Genomic DNA, 15,746 nt, shown 5'->3' with positions numbered 1-15,746 from the left:
CATGAGGATATACACCAGGTTAGACAATATGGTGTTCCTCTTTTCCCTCTCCATTTCTGCCTTCCATAAAATGAAAACACACTTTGTAAAGAGCTTTCAAATTTACAGAAGAAAAAACAGACTTAAATGCAGTGAACCATCATCCAGATCACTTACCACTATATAGACTCAAGGATGTCAAGATCTGATACCCAAGGCACTGCCTGCTGAAGGCATTTCTCTTTTAAATAAAGGATTTGTATTTCAGTCTTAGTTGAAGAAATTGACTGTGCAATATTTTGCATTTATACTAGCTACAGACAACTAAAACCAACACTAGAACCTGAGGAGCCCTAATGGCTTTAATTCTCACTATATTCAGAATGGCGGGACCCATCTGGGAAAGGCAATCAGCTAAATTCTCACCAGGTGGCAACAATCAAGAACTAAGTGCATGAGTGAGTGAGGGCTTCACTTCAGACTCTTGAATGAAGTAATGTTTTACAGTGCTAGTGTAAATACAATGTCAATTGAGAGGATACTGGCAAGAAACCACAGTAAGGACATAAATTCATGGTGTTGGAAGACCAACTTGGTTTGGCTGGATGAAGTAGCTCACAAAGGAATCCAGCATCTCATATAAATAAACTTTTTACCCAGATATTAAACCAAGAGAAAGGCTGGATTTTCTATCAGATGTCATGATTTAACAGATGGTTCCATTTCCTCCACAACTCACCCTTGTCCTGAAAAAGAACAGGTAAAATGAAAGAGGTTCTCAGATATGTCTGAGTTATTTCAGCTAGCCAGTTCAACTGAACGGCACACAAAGCAAGTGAAAAGCTACTCTCTTCTTTCTCATTCTCACTTGCATCTCTCAGAATGTTAATTGATACTGTTCTAAACTAGGAGATTTGGGCTGTGAATATGTATCTTCAGTGGTTCCTCCAAAGAGAAGTAGTTCTCACATTATTTCTCCAAAGAGGAGACAATGAATCTTCTTGGATTATGAGTTACTGTCATTCTGTAGCCCTTCCATTTGCCTCTTGCGATCTTCTTATAAACACTAAGTCTTATGAGTGCTTGGCAATCCCTCTAGCACCTGGTTTGGCTCACACAGGAAGAGCACAGGAGATAGATGATGTCTGTTGGTGTTTGCTCTCAGTGGCATCTTCAAATAGCTGATGAAGGCGGTTTCAACCCAGTGAAAACATCACAGAGGGGTTTCACTTTTTTGCTTCTGGTAAATCAAGTAGCTGTTATCTTCTGTCATTGGTAGTGGATTATGCCACAGATTCAGTATTAAACCAATGAAGGTCCTCACTTTATTCGGCGCTTGCAGGCTGCTATTGAACTCTGACAGTTTCAAGAGGTGCAGGGCTATCCCTTGCAGGCTTTCCATTTATTTCTCCAATACCCACTTCCTTCAGCTTGAACCTGTGCAGTGGCTGCTCACAAGTAGCTACTAGATGGTTTCTCCCTCTCCTGAACAGTTCTGCTCATGTTGATATTTTGGGGCATTTTTTATGGTTAGCTTTGCTCTCTCACAGTCTTTTAAATAAGCTGGAATCACACATTCCTCAAACCACCCTGCCTTTAATTAGAGAATCACCATGTCTGAAGAGCTATCTGTGTCCACAAAGGCTGTATAACATACCTACAAATTCCTTCTTGCTGTTCTGGTTTTGGGGACAAAACAAAATTCTCTGCTCTCTCAAATCATCTGAGATCACAAAGCTCCACAGACATTGCCAGCACCCCTCCCAGTATCATACATATATCACGGTATTCCCTTGGGGGAAATGTTCCCTCACACAACTGTCTGCACAATGTTCAGAAACCAAGGAAAACATCACAAGCTGTTGCTATAGGAGGACACCAGCAATGCAGGATGCCATGCCCACTGTGTAGGAGGAGGCCTGGGATGTCTGAGCTCCAGAAAATGGCTGTGGGCACAGAGTCTTGCTTACATCTGGAATTCACATAGCACAGTACGCAGCCCTTGTCCTCACCACTTACTAACCCTTTTCTTGATCTATATAATCTCCATAAGCATCAAAGCAGACTCCAAGGCATGATTCCAAATGGGCACATATGATCCTATGTCCTCAATAAGTTGAGAGTCTGCATTTGACTGAAAAAGGAAGGCTAAGTTTTACATAAGGAAGAATAAAATTAATTGCCAGAAACTTTGGCTAGCTGATTAGAGGTGCCATCCTAAGGGGCCTGGCTTTCCAAAAAGTAATAGATCCCCAGTTTTATCCATCAAGCATCTTTGATAGTATGTTTCCTGTACAGTAAGTGAATGAGGCGACCATACCCAAGGCACTTCTGCAGTTTGCAAACCCAGTCCAAACAAACGCAAGCTCTCTCTGAAGTCAATTGTTTAGGTCAGCTCTCCAACATGCTCCTTCTTCTCTTCCTCATCATAAATTCTAATTCATTAACAGCTGGGACTCAAGCTCTGGACTTGCAGGGTCAGGATTCTCACATCTGGGACTGCCATTGCCATCTCAGGTGGGAGTGATTTAAGATGTGGCCATTTTAGAAGTGGAACTGAAATAGGCAAGAAAAGCAATTCACTGACTGGTCATGTACAAAGACACCCTAATAAGGCTGTTTACATCTACACCTTCTCAAATAAAGTAGCTGCTTACATTTCTGATCTAAAATCAAGACAGTGGATGCTAGTTTTAGATATCACAAAAGTAGAAGCAGCAATGCAGTCTTTCAGAAGCAAGATTAAATTCCAATCTCCCAGCCAGGGGACAGTGAGAGAGAGATAGGGAGAGGCGGTTACATCCCACGGCAGAAAGGGAGAGCTGCTGACATATTCAGAAACAGTGATGTGTGGAGAATTAGAACAGTAGTGTATGTAGAGCTACTTTTGCAAGCAGAAGAAGAGGAAAACCTTCCCAGCTGTGGCCAAGGTAGAAGGACTGAGAAGAGAAGGTTTAGTGGTGAGTTGCAGTTTCTGTCCTTCATCCTGCCATCAGTTGCCCATCCATCAGCCCGTGCCTTTAAGCTGTGGTAGACTCTGATCAACCTGATCTAGTTGGAGATGTCCCTGCTCAGTGCAGGGGCACTTCCAACCCAAACTATTCTATAATTCTATGATTCTATTCTAGGCAAGACCATGCTCTTTCAGTCTACTTTTCCTAACTGAGCCTAAAAGTTGGCATCTAGCTTTGAAGCTTGCCCTCTGCTCTCCCTGCAGCTTTCCTAGTGTGATCTTAGATCTTCATTCTTTTTTGTTTTCCTTTTCTATGCACAGCTGCCTGCCAGGCTTGCTAAACTCCAAAACCCTCCCCTGGCATCAGGGCTGCAGAGTCATTGCTACCTATGCAACGTGCTCAGTAAATTGAGGGCAGGACACTTTTGGCTTTTTCAACAGACAAACCCACAGCTAATGCTGTAGCATTCTATTGAATGGAAAAAATGAATCAATGGGAATCCTATCTTTTGTGGCTAAGGGCAGGAAAGGCAAAAATACACAGATGAGGTGACGAGAGGCCCACTAGTAGCAGCAACAGGAAAAATGTGTTTTCACAAATGAATCATACATTCTAGGGTTCAAAATATGCAGTATTCTAAGACTGGCTGCTTTTAACAAGACATTATGGGCATTTATAGGCCATACATTTTAGAATTAAAATGACAGAACTTGTGTTGTTTCCTTGGGAAGCTTTTTGAGGAAATACACAAGAATGCAGGATTACTCAAATGTTTTTTCATGTACTTTTCCTCCTTTCTGCACAGTCCATTGTTTCATTGACTAGAAGAGCTGATAAGAGATAAACCCACTTTCAAGAACAGCAGGTCTGAGTCTGTGTCCTGTGAAGACAGAAAGGGAAGGGGAGCCGACATTATTGAATTGTATTGCCCACAGAAGGAGTGACAGATCAAGCCACTGAAATTTCTTATGCCTTTGTTTCCGTGTTTGCAAACTGTGGCTAACATAAAGGCTGTCATGAGACATAGGCTGTATTTCAAAAGTGCCTTGCAGAGGCTTGGATATTGCTAAATTTCAGTCTTCAGTTCTAGGATCTCAAATAGGAAATATAGATGTAGACAACATTATCCTCTAAGGTAGGCTACAATGTGTGAAACAGGAAAAAAATAGCATTGCCATAACAGGTCCTTTGTGAATGGCGCGACAGGGACTGAGGCTTGTATTTATATGAGTCTGTACAGATCCATGTATAAACACCAGCCTGAGATGGGTCAGTGAATGTACTAAATGAAGGCACCATGGCATTGTTCTGCATTGTCTCACTTTATTCTAATAAAAACACTGAGCAATGCCTAGCCACATGTACTTCTGACCTGCTAGATAGTGTGTTATTACACTTGGTTCCTGGAATAACAGAAAAGGATGTTACCTTCTATAGAAATGGATCCATGGTCAGAGATTTTATGACTGAAAAAGACTTATTGCACAAACAGGGCTTCTAGTTATCGCTGCATCGCACCCTCATAGCTGGTGTTCAAACTACAGGCTTGGCTTCTAGAGAGCATGCAGCATTTAGTACGGGTGATGGAGAATTCTCCTGTCTGAATGCGTTCATCTCTTCTCCACATACATATGGAGTGAAAAGTCTTTAAGTACCATTTTTTTCACCCTATGAGTGAGTTTGGCTTGTGCTGCTGAGAGAAGAGCCTATCCCTTAATCACACAATCCTCCGGCTGTAGAACCAGCTAGAGAGGGGGATGAGGGAAAAGACGTCTGTTTCAGATCAAGGGATTGTTCCAAAACTTTCTGTTCGATGCAAAAACCACAAAACCAAATGTTTATGCTATGAAATGGCAAGAATCCTTCAAAAGGGATGGGATGGGAAGAATACAGTAGATGCAAAGTAACTTCTTGTTATGACCTGCCCAAGGATGGCAAATGAGCGACCCGGAGTAAGAATGGTCATTATAAAGTAAGGGTGGGAATTAAGTTACAAGCTTGCCACAGGATAATAAGGGCTTCGCTATTTCTCAGAATTATTAAATTTTTCAAACATAAGATTTTCATTAATATTTTTGAGTAGAGAAAAAAGTATCCGTTCCAAAGTAAAAAAAAAAAAAAAAGATCCAGCAATAATTCAACGCTTTCCAAAATATTAAAGTTTGAAAAAGTATGGGGAAAAAATTATTTGTGCTTTTCTAGACAGCTAAAGAATATAGAATGAGGTTATGGGCTTTTCTGTGATTCTGTGACACTCTTTTCCCCATTTTGTTCCTCACAGATTTATAAATCTTGGAAGCTTACTGTATCAGTAACTTCTCAACAAGGCTTCCATTTTAATAGGCCTCTGATTAAAGAAAGGATATTTTAATTAGCTCTAAAAGAAGAACACCAGTATATTTTGCATACTATGTTTATTTGGGGGTTATTTTTCAATGAAACATAAATGGAAGTGGTTTTTTACTGATATTAAAAGCCGAGGGACATTTGTGCATCATTAGGCCTCACACCAAGACCTGAAGCTGGGGTAGGGATGCGACTGAAAACCCAACTTCAATACTGCCTGGGAAGAAGTTATTGCTTCAGTGGATTGTTTTATTTTCATTTAGAATAAAATAACAGTTCAGATCCTATGAATTAAATGCTCCTCTCCTATCTGTTGGTCCAGTTGTCATTGCTGTTAAATTTAAACATTTCTTTTCCTTGTGAAACCATTGGCTGTTAAATTCAGTGCAATAAAATCAGACAAAAGCAAGAGTTTGGGTGCGTTTGAGGCATCCATGTGTGTCACTAGATGGCGTTGCAAAACAGTTATGGTATACTTTAGTGACAAATCGCAAGGCTGTGAAGATGGTGCAATATAAGGGTGCTGTGTCTCCCTGTAACGCCCGGCAAAACGTGCTTATGTCTACATGGCCACCAGAACAGGCTTGGGTACCAGCTCCCACCTCTTTTAAGCTTGTTTAATTCACATGTGAATAGACTGAAAGAATCAACGCGTAGAAATAATCACTTTTATTTCTCTACAAAAGCCCCTACACGCTTCTCCTGCAAATGTACACTCATACATACTAGGACACTCCACTGAAACCAGGGGCAGTGGCAAAGTGAGGGCTGTTTCTGTACTGAATATGGCCCTGACTTGGAAAATCTGTCAGCCACATTTCTAATGTCAAGCAGATGACTGGTTCACTGCCTTCCCTTGAAGATTGTGATGTAGCTGATTTTCTGAAAGTTATATGGGGACATGGAATGTCTATTACTACTTAAGATCAGCTCATCAAACCTTAGCAGTTTTAAAAAAACAAAAGCCAGGAGTTAGCTTGCCAGGCTGCTGGGTGCTCTGGGAATCTAGCCGATATCCCATCTACCAGTTCACCTGGACCAGGGCTGTCAGCAGAGTTTAGCTCCAAACAACAACTGCTCTGCCACTTGTCCCCAGGTCTGCCTTCCATCACAGCTGTGTAGCTGCACTGGTGGTGTTAGAATTGGCAGACGTGAGAGGGAAGGACAATTTGGCTGTGCCCTCACTGTTCAGTTAACGAGTTTGCTGATGATGAGAGCTGTACCTGTTCTGAAGAGCCAGCAGGCTCATGTTTACACAGGGTCAAGTCACACCTGAAGCTCGGGTGGGCACTTCCTATTTTCTTTCTTCTTTCTGCACAGAATGCATGTATGTGTCCAATACAATCCAGTACTGGAAGGCCAAGAATGAGATGGAGCAGAAGCAAAAGGCTAATACAGCCACCTAGGACTTATTCCCCTGCCAACAAGATATCCTCTAGCACTTTGTCCTGCCCAGATTTAAGTAGTTGAGGCACCCTGAGCACTTGCCGTCTCCCTTGGGAAGTTACTTGCAAAGTGTTAACCCACCTATTCCATAGCCTCGAAAGCCTCAGCCTAGATTTGCCTTTGTCCGGTGATCACATCAGCCCAGCTTTCCTCGTAAAAAACCTCATGCTCTCTGATTCTTCATATCACAGCCTGGCGGCTTGTTGTTTGCCCAAGTTTGATGCACCTACTTCTTTTGCTGTCTCCTCATAAGTCAGTCTCTCGGCTTCTCAATCATTCGTGGTGTTCTTCTCAAAGAGAATTAAACCTCTCCCTCTATAAATAGTTCTGGTTGGTGTTCCAGTCCGCTGCTGATCTTTCCATTACCAAAACTTCTTGACATTTCATAGCCCACCATCTGCTGTGCATGATGGCATGCAGATGTTAGTCATACAGATGTCAGACATTTTTGGCTACCAGCACAGCAATAAAGACATATTTCTCTAACACAAAAACTTGAGATCTTGCCTTAAGTGAACTAAGTGATGAAAGGGTAGTTCTGTGCTGCCTTCCCTTTGCTTCTTGTTGTTGATGAATAAAATCACATTTTGCCACTTACATTTGGGCTGAAAAGACTAATTCTTCTCCTTCATATTCTTCCTTAAAAATCCCTAAAACCTCCTCTTTCCTAAGGCAGCCTCATACAGCTGCCACTGAGTTAATGTACATAACCTCGGGTACTGGTGGGCTACCACTATGGTCTGGCACTCCTGCCTTCCCTTCTCTCACTGCCCCTTGAGCTCTTGCATCCATCTGTCCACTTATTTTCTTTTACAGAGATTATAACCTCCCCGAAGAAGATATTTTCTTGATGTTGCAGAGTTTTGATTGCAGGTACAATAGCATCTTGGCCACAGCCGGGCTACTAATAACCACTATGGATGAAATCGCAAAACCTTACTCCTTAAATGAATTCTTAGCAGCTACAAGAATAAGGCTTTATCAGATGTGTTTCCAAGGGTGAGATTAAGGACAAATGGTCTTGGAGTGTTGGTCACACTTTTAGTATCAGACAACTACTAGTAGTAGATATTTGCAGACAGTTTTCAAGAAGGGGAGCATTAGTGAAGGTGTGAAAGCAGTACATTTCAGTAGGTAGTTTTTAATAAATTGCAATGTTGTTAGTCCATAAGAGGATTGAGTGCTTGCTCAGTTTGTTTTGGTGGAGGTTGTTTTGGTTTGGTTTGGTTTGGTTTGGTTTGGTTTGGTTTGGTTTGGTTTGGTTTGGTTTGGTTTGGTTTTTTCCTCTGGGAGGGGTAGCAACTATAATACTAGTAACAAAAATGAAAATCAGAGAATAGGGTCTGTGGAGAATTAATGAAATGGACTAGGTATCTAGTAATCTCCTTTGTATCCTGCAGAGATATGATAGACCCCAAATGATTTGGGACAGCGTGGATATGTAGTCTCATGCTTCTGGAGACTGGAAAATCACTCACAATGGGAGGTGAATTGAGTTGGTTGCTTTATAAGGATCTGCATCTTGTGACCATTTCATATTATCCACCTCTGTAGAAAGGACACTAAAGAGAACTAGAGGGCCAAATACAGTGGCATTTTCAATAGCAGTAGATGTGTTGTGCCAGATACTTTCACAGCTGAAGATGGTATCAGTGTAAATTAGACTTTCTTATTCCAACAACATGATCTTCTAAGATATCGGCAAGAAATAAGATCTCTAGATCGTGTTTTACCCATGCCTACATCACTGTACAATATTTTTGTATTTAGGACATTGTCTTCTTGGTAGACAGCAGTTTTCAGTTCATTGCTCTTCATTTTGAGTGCATGGACACACATACACACTCACACAATTTTGTATTTGACTAAACAATGTCAGCTATATCTTGATTCTCCCAGTGCTGACACACATGAGTAAAGCAGCTTTAGCAGTTCTGGTCATTTGTGTGTTAAATTTTCATTGCTACTGGAAAAATCCCAGATCACCTCCCCTCAGTGGAAGCAGGAGCTTGCTATAGTAATTATGGAAAAAATAACAACATCCAGACATGAAAACTTGGACCAAGTATTTCACCTGGGATCTCTTTCACAACACATTTTCTTTCTCATTTCTTTCTCTCTCCTCTTTAATTTTTGGAAGGCTGTGATCTCCCTTAAGTTTCCAGCTTAATTGTATCCTATAAATACGAACAAAATCTTCACTAAGACAGGAACTTTGCCATTAACTCCAAGGCAGCTGTGTTCATATATCAGGAACACATGTGGCTTTACATACAAGGCTGCCTTTAACACGAAGAAAGCAAAACCAGCAATGGAAATACCAGTCCTTACTGTGTATTTCTCTGAAGAAACCTGTTACACAGATTTCTCTCTCTTGTTTGTTCATTTTGGAAATCATGAATAGTCAGGGAGATTTTATGATTAATCTAGCGCTGTGAGGGAGGTGACAGGGAAACAAATGCACTTCTTTTGGTCTCCCAGGTCTGCTCAGCACAGGCATCCTACCACTGTTTCTTCAGTGACTCAGCCCCATTTGTTGCACAGAAATGTTGACAAGAATGGACTGCTTTATCTCATGTATTTAGACAGAAGCTGCCCAGACTGGGAGCTCATTCCCAAGTCATACAGTACGAATAGAGGTACCAAACTCAATGGTAAGAACTTGCTGCACTATAGTAATACTAGTACTTCTAGTATGTGGACACTGAAGTGGTCTCTAAAGAGCTTGCAGCAACAATCTAGTGGAGAAAGACAGTGACAGTTTATCTCTGAATGGTGAAAAATAGGAATATGCGTGGTCTCTGTATGTTATAAGGGAATCACATCCAAAAAATGAACCTTGAAATGCTATCCAATATATAGCCTATCAGATGTGTCATTTCACATGTGAGCCTCTGCAAGGGTATATTCCAAGAACAGCAGCAATATATTAACAAAACATGCTTCGACCACATTTTTTCTGACTACTTTTGCACTGTAGCCAAAAATATATAATGAAATCCAGATCTCACTAGTTGCTGGAATGTCCTTTGTCAATAACTGTGAAAAACGTCTCTCACCCTGCATTACAAAACTGAGCCGTGGAATTTATGTGCCTAAGTTCTTCCACCCTTAAAAAGTATTTTTTATCCTGAATGAAAATACTGGCTCTGATTGTGCATGGCAGAGACCACTCCCTACCTCTGCTGTACATCCTAATACCTTCTACACCAATGTTGTTTATGTGAATTTATTGCCTGTGAAATAGACTCAGCAACCCCAAAACCCCAGATTTTCTGTTATTGTTTGATTAAAAATTAGTACCAGTATTACCCAACAGGAAAGAGATGCATAAGTATATCACCTCAATGTGAGATACTGTATCAAGGACCGGGATCTTTTTTTTATTCTTTGCTTGTTCTGCTAGTGAAACCATTAGCATTCAACTGTGTTGCCAGGTTTTGGCCCAGTGGAAGCCTATCCGTATGACACCAGTTTGAGTTTGGTTCCAACCTGAGCTGAAGTTGGGTCATAGACCTTAAAAAACCAAACAAACAGACCAGAAATAAGTCTAACCAAACAAACAATGAAACCTCTAGTTCCCAAACCCTTGGAACCAATGTCATGGCTTGAGACTTCTCACACTACTCTGCACCTTCTTCATATGTTTTCAGTCAAAAGCGCCAGAGTAGTCAGCATTGTTCTGTTGCCAGCTCCTGACCACTCGTCATCATCTCATGAATTATGTTTTGTGAACCAGCTGCCTACATCGTTCTGTGCATACTTCTGTTTCCAGAAGCAGCGCGGGAAGGTCACTGGATTCATGTCCCTGTAGCCTGGTGGGATGATGAGACTAACCAGATCAGCCATTTGCCTCCTCTCCCAGGCAAGTAGGTTCTGCTCCTACACAGCCACAGAAGGGAAACAAAATTCTTCAAGGAAACAGGAACAGCTGTATTCACCAGACAGAGAGCATATTCAGGAGGCTGGCATGGACCATCCCAAAGCAAATTAAACCCCTCAAAGGAGACTGTGCATCTCCATCCTACTCTACATATTTCCATAGATTTTGACTCAATTTTCTAAATACTTGAGTTTAAGTAGATATTTGCCCATTTCTTCTCTGTCTCCCAGTGTGCCTCTCCAAGGTTTGGGTAGTAGATACTGGTTCTGAAAACTAGTTCAAGGAGAGCCCTGTGTTTTCAACTACTTTTACTCCTTTTCCCCATTTCATGACCCCACCTACAGACCCTTGACCTGTGGAGGACTTGACAGCGAGAGCACCCACCACAATGGGTGTCCCTCTCCTCTCTCACCCACCAACGAAAGATTCCAAAAGCGTCTGGCAGAGAAGATCTAGTTCAGCCTAAAGGAGATGAGCTAGAGCCACATGTTGCCACTGAGCAAGACACAGGAGTGCCTGTTTGCACAAAGGACAGAGAAAAGAGTGACTCCACTGAAGATTAAATACCAAAATGTGTCTGGTAGCATGTAAATAAAGACAAGGGCCACTGATGCCTGCAAGTGAGCATGAACAGCCTGACAAGAAGAGTGGTACCTTATCTGCATATGATAATATTTCCAGCTGTCACTTTCAGCTCAATCTGTCTTCAGTCCGACCTGAAGCAAAGGGTCACAAACATTAAATTCTCATTCTACTTCAGTCTTTCGCCTTGTTTTGCCTTGACTTACCTCCATAGAGCCATGCAAACACCAAAGTAGAGCAAAGCTTCAGGATATGCATAAGTGCTTTTCTGACTTAAAACCATCACAGGGTTTGAATCTTCCTTGTTGACTGCTAGTGAATGTTAGGACAAGAATGTGTGCAACCATGTAACTAGCATGTTTTATATTCATCCCCAAAGCATTCTGACACATAATCACTGAGCACAGACCTTTTTTTGGAAGGCTCTTCTGTTGCTGAAACGTAGCACAGTCTGGTTTTTAAACATGATCCTTTTCCACTCCTACCCCTTCAATTTCATAATCAAAGCAAGTCTTTAGAAAAAATCAAACCACTTTTTTTTTTTTTTTTTTTTAATTTAAATTACACGGTGCAAGAAAAATATTTGTAAGCCAGAATATTTTAGGACAGATAATGAGGCCCACAAATATGTTAGGAGCAACCCGCTCTGAATCGCTGGACTCTGTTTTCTGGCAGAATCTCATTGAAGTTCCTCTACCAGTCCAGAGGAGAGCTGAATCTTCCATGATAAGTGAAAGATCTGATAGTATTGCAGGACAATTTCTACTTGATCTTCTTCCAAGTATGCAAAGCCATAAGTGATTGCATTTGGACAAAACAGTCGTCAAAGATATCAGACCTGGGAGCTCTGCATTAAGAATCCAAGTCCTGGTATATGTGCAAAGAGAGAAGTTGCAAAAGCACCAGCTTCCATCCTGCTTGAATGTGCTTTTTACCACAGAATGGGGCTTCGAGAGCCAAGAGAGAATCCCCCCTCTGTTCGGAAGGGTTCAGCATCGCCTAGCAGTCCCCGAGACAAAGGAAGGGAGAAGGACAAAGAAAACATGCCACAGAAAGGAGGTGGCATGGATCAGTGTTTGGACCTATGCTAGCATAAAGCCCTTTGGTGCAGAGGTCTGGAAGTGAGATGAGAATCCAGGGCCTTGCAGCTGTTGAGTTCATTGTTGTGGCCAAATTCATTTAGCCATGAGAGCATGCCATTTGGGAGAGGTAACCAGCAGCACTTAGGGGAACAATGTTGAACATCAGCATCATGAGAAGCTATCAGTATAGTTTCCCTACAGGGTTATACTGCTGCAAGACAGGGATGTTGGCCTCACTCACTGAGGATTGAAGCTAATGAAGTGTCCTTTTCCCAATCATCTTGACAACTATTTCCATGACTGACTGTAACTATCCCAAGACTATTTCTGTGGTTTTCTGGATGCTATGCCTCAGCAGCTGTATGGTCAAGAAACCATTTTCAGTACACTGCCATGGATTTATCGCTCCCACCAGCTTGTGACCAGGTAACACTGTTTACAAGGCCGGCAGATGGCAATCTTTGTATTCATTTGCTCTCATGTATGACGCATTCATTTTAGTGTACATAACACCAGTTGCATCAGTCAGTTTGGGGTAGAACTTGTGTCAATCCTGGCCAGAAGGTGTTTTGTTCTCCCTGGCTGATGTTTCCATCCCAGATGTCAACCAGATGTAGAACAAGAAATTACTCTATGTAAGAGCTTTCTCTCACCAGGAAGCTCTGTAAATCAGACAAGGAGAGGTGCTAAATTCAAGGTCAGCTCAAGCACAGGCCAATAACAACACCCAGACATCAGAATCTCACTGCGTCTCAAATATAGCCTGAACCTTTGGGGCTGCAACCCTGTCAGTACCTAGGAGGCTCAGCCTCAGTTTAAAACCTCTAATTTTAAGGTTTTATATATATATATATATATATATTAAAGCCTGAAGTGTCACGTTGCATCACCAGTTTCCAAGCAGCATTCCTGGGTACTCCACAGAAAAAAAAGTGTATATTTAAAAAGCGAAGACGCAAATGAGGCCAACCTATTTATCAAAAGCACCTTTCTATTTTAGGAGCTTGATCCAACTAACCAGGCACTGCTCTTTTTATTATGGGTCACTGCTTTTGCAAGCCTCCCTGTACTGACTCCTTCTCCTGCTTACACACAGGGGGCTTCAGCACAGTCCCCCTGTTTACACTATTGGTTGTTATTTCCCCAGCTGCTGGCTGGGTTATGACCCCAGTCAGATCACTAAGAATAGCCTCTCCCCCTCCCAGCAATGCCAGGAGCCAGCGGGGTGCAAGAAACCTGTCCCTTCTTAGAACATCAACAATGTCTGGCTTCACAGGGTTCAGGCTTGGGTGCTCTTTACTCTCATAAACCCTCACCAGCATCAGCAGGGGAACTCACACCTGCTTATCTGCCTCCCAACTCCCCAGCACCATACAAAGCAGGTGATGCCAGTTTGGCCAACCCCTCGTCTCCCCTCACCTTTCCTGCAATCAGTTTCTCCTCCCTGTTCTCTGAAGGATTGCCTGGAAGTCTATCAAAAAAGAAAGCTCTTCCCATTGACATCTCCGGCTGTCTCCTTCTTGCCGCTACCTTATTTCTCCAGGTTTTGTAGGACTGAGAAAGAATCCTAGTGCAGGAGGTGGCTGACTTCCCACTTAATCCCTGAGCAGCTGAAATAGTGTAGTTTTGCACACACTCTTTGATATACTTGGTATATATGCATATATTTAAGCCTGATACCTAAAGCAGAATATAGTCTTACAGTACTGCCATCTTTAAACATATATATTTTTTTCCTTTGTGGGCACAGCATTAACTTTCAGCTCTTTATTAAAACCACTCTGAGGGCTACAGGCTGCGTTTCACCTTTCTCAAGTTGCTCATGTCAGTTTGGTGGGCTAGAGAATTCATTTCCATAAGCCCCCAGAGAGCTGCACTCTTCAAGGGTGATCTCAAATTTCTAATACAGATGTGTCCATAGGGATCTGATTCCCTCTTTTTGCCAGGACTTCCAGTCCAGCCAAGAAGGTCTCTTAGAGGCTTGATTTGAAGACTAGCAGAGAACCACCACATTCTTGGGGAAATCATCCCAGGGGTTAACTGAGATTGTTACTAAAAAGATGCAAGTAATGGCAGTTACTTCAAATCTGCATTTGTCAGGGTTTAACTCCTAATCATTAGCTATCCTTTTGACTTCCTCTGCTGGATTAAAAAGTGACTTACTTTCCTGTGTATGCAGGAGAAGACCTAGACCAAGGTGTGGCTGTGCCCTCCACATAGTCATTTTCCCACCACCAGTTCAATGGGATCATATCCAAACATCAGGTCCTTTTCTGAACCCTTTGCAATCCTTTTGAAGAGCTTGATGTGCATGTCAGTAATCATCTTATTGCTACTACATATGACTTCCTAACTCGTCACTGACATGCTGACAGACTTTATGCTTGCAGCAATATCACACCAAACCCTTCTTTCTAGTGCCTTCTACACTGTGACTTTTAAGTCCTCTACAGAACATCTTTTCCTTATGCATGTTTCATGCTTTTTTTTTTTTGCTTCTTGCTGTATGACCTCTCATCAGCCCTTTAAAATACCTGTTTGCTTTACCAGAAGCCCCATGTTGTCTTGTATAAATTGTTTATTTTCTAAGAAATTCTGATGGCAAATATTTCCAGCAGCCATTTCAAGTTTGTTCCTCACCTCAGATAAAGATACTAAGAAGCATCAGCCTTGGAAATAATGTCTGTGCCTCCACATCTTCTTGTGTGCTGGTCTCTCCATAGAGCTGCCTTACAGTCTGTCATCTTCAGTGATCTGCCACCCTTTGATACATTTCAGAAAGATTCTGTAGCATGCTACCTCTTTAATCAGTATGGGAGAGCAAAGTCCTCACAGAAATTCTTTAGTGAAATGGATAGAACAGACAGCAGGGATAACAAGGAAATCTGTTTCTTTCCTTTGTTGTCACGTACTGAGTGTTTTTTTCTTGGCTTAATTAGACCTATACAGATAAATGATGCTTTGCTTCTGTGTGGTTTCAAACTATCACCAACAACAAGAAAATTGAGGGAATTTGGCTTGTTTAAAAAAAATAATTTACCCCAAATTAATTATTTGGCTTCAGCTTTGTAGGGTCACCTCTTCTTTTAAATCTTCATAACAAAACAGGAGGAAACACTTAAATGAAAACATATCATTTTGAATAATACTTTCTTTAAAAGGCCGCATTGAAAAGTGTAATGTTTAGAGACTTTTTTTTCTTGTCAAGGTTAATAAACCAGCAGACCTGCTACTAATTTAAGCGGAAAATGTTACCCACCCTTGCTCCATAGAGCTCCAATTTTGTGGTCCTTGTGAGAGGTACAGTCCTCTTACTGCCCAGCTGATGTCGGATATGATATTTTGTGTGTTTTTTCACTCATGTTAATGTGAGCACAGGCATTCAGCATCCTGCCCTACCTGCAGGGCCAAGCAGTGGCCAGAGAACGCAAACTCTGGACACATATTAGCAAAATCACTATGAATGTTTACCAG

General features: G+C 41.7%; 1 protein-coding gene across 1 annotated transcript in view; it reads right to left on the bottom strand.

Moving 5' to 3' along the window:
- Positions 1–15,746, bottom strand: part of ATP1B1 (ATPase Na+/K+ transporting subunit beta 1) — a 408,664-nt gene that overhangs the window by 133,089 nt on the left and 259,829 nt on the right. The gene's annotated exons all lie outside the window — the stretch shown is intronic.

This window comes from Patagioenas fasciata, chromosome 1, assembly GCF_037038585.1.
Source record: "Patagioenas fasciata isolate bPatFas1 chromosome 1, bPatFas1.hap1, whole genome shotgun sequence".
NCBI classification, from domain to species: domain Eukaryota; kingdom Metazoa; phylum Chordata; class Aves; order Columbiformes; family Columbidae; genus Patagioenas; species Patagioenas fasciata.
This window is presented reverse-complemented; position numbering and strand designations above follow the sequence as displayed.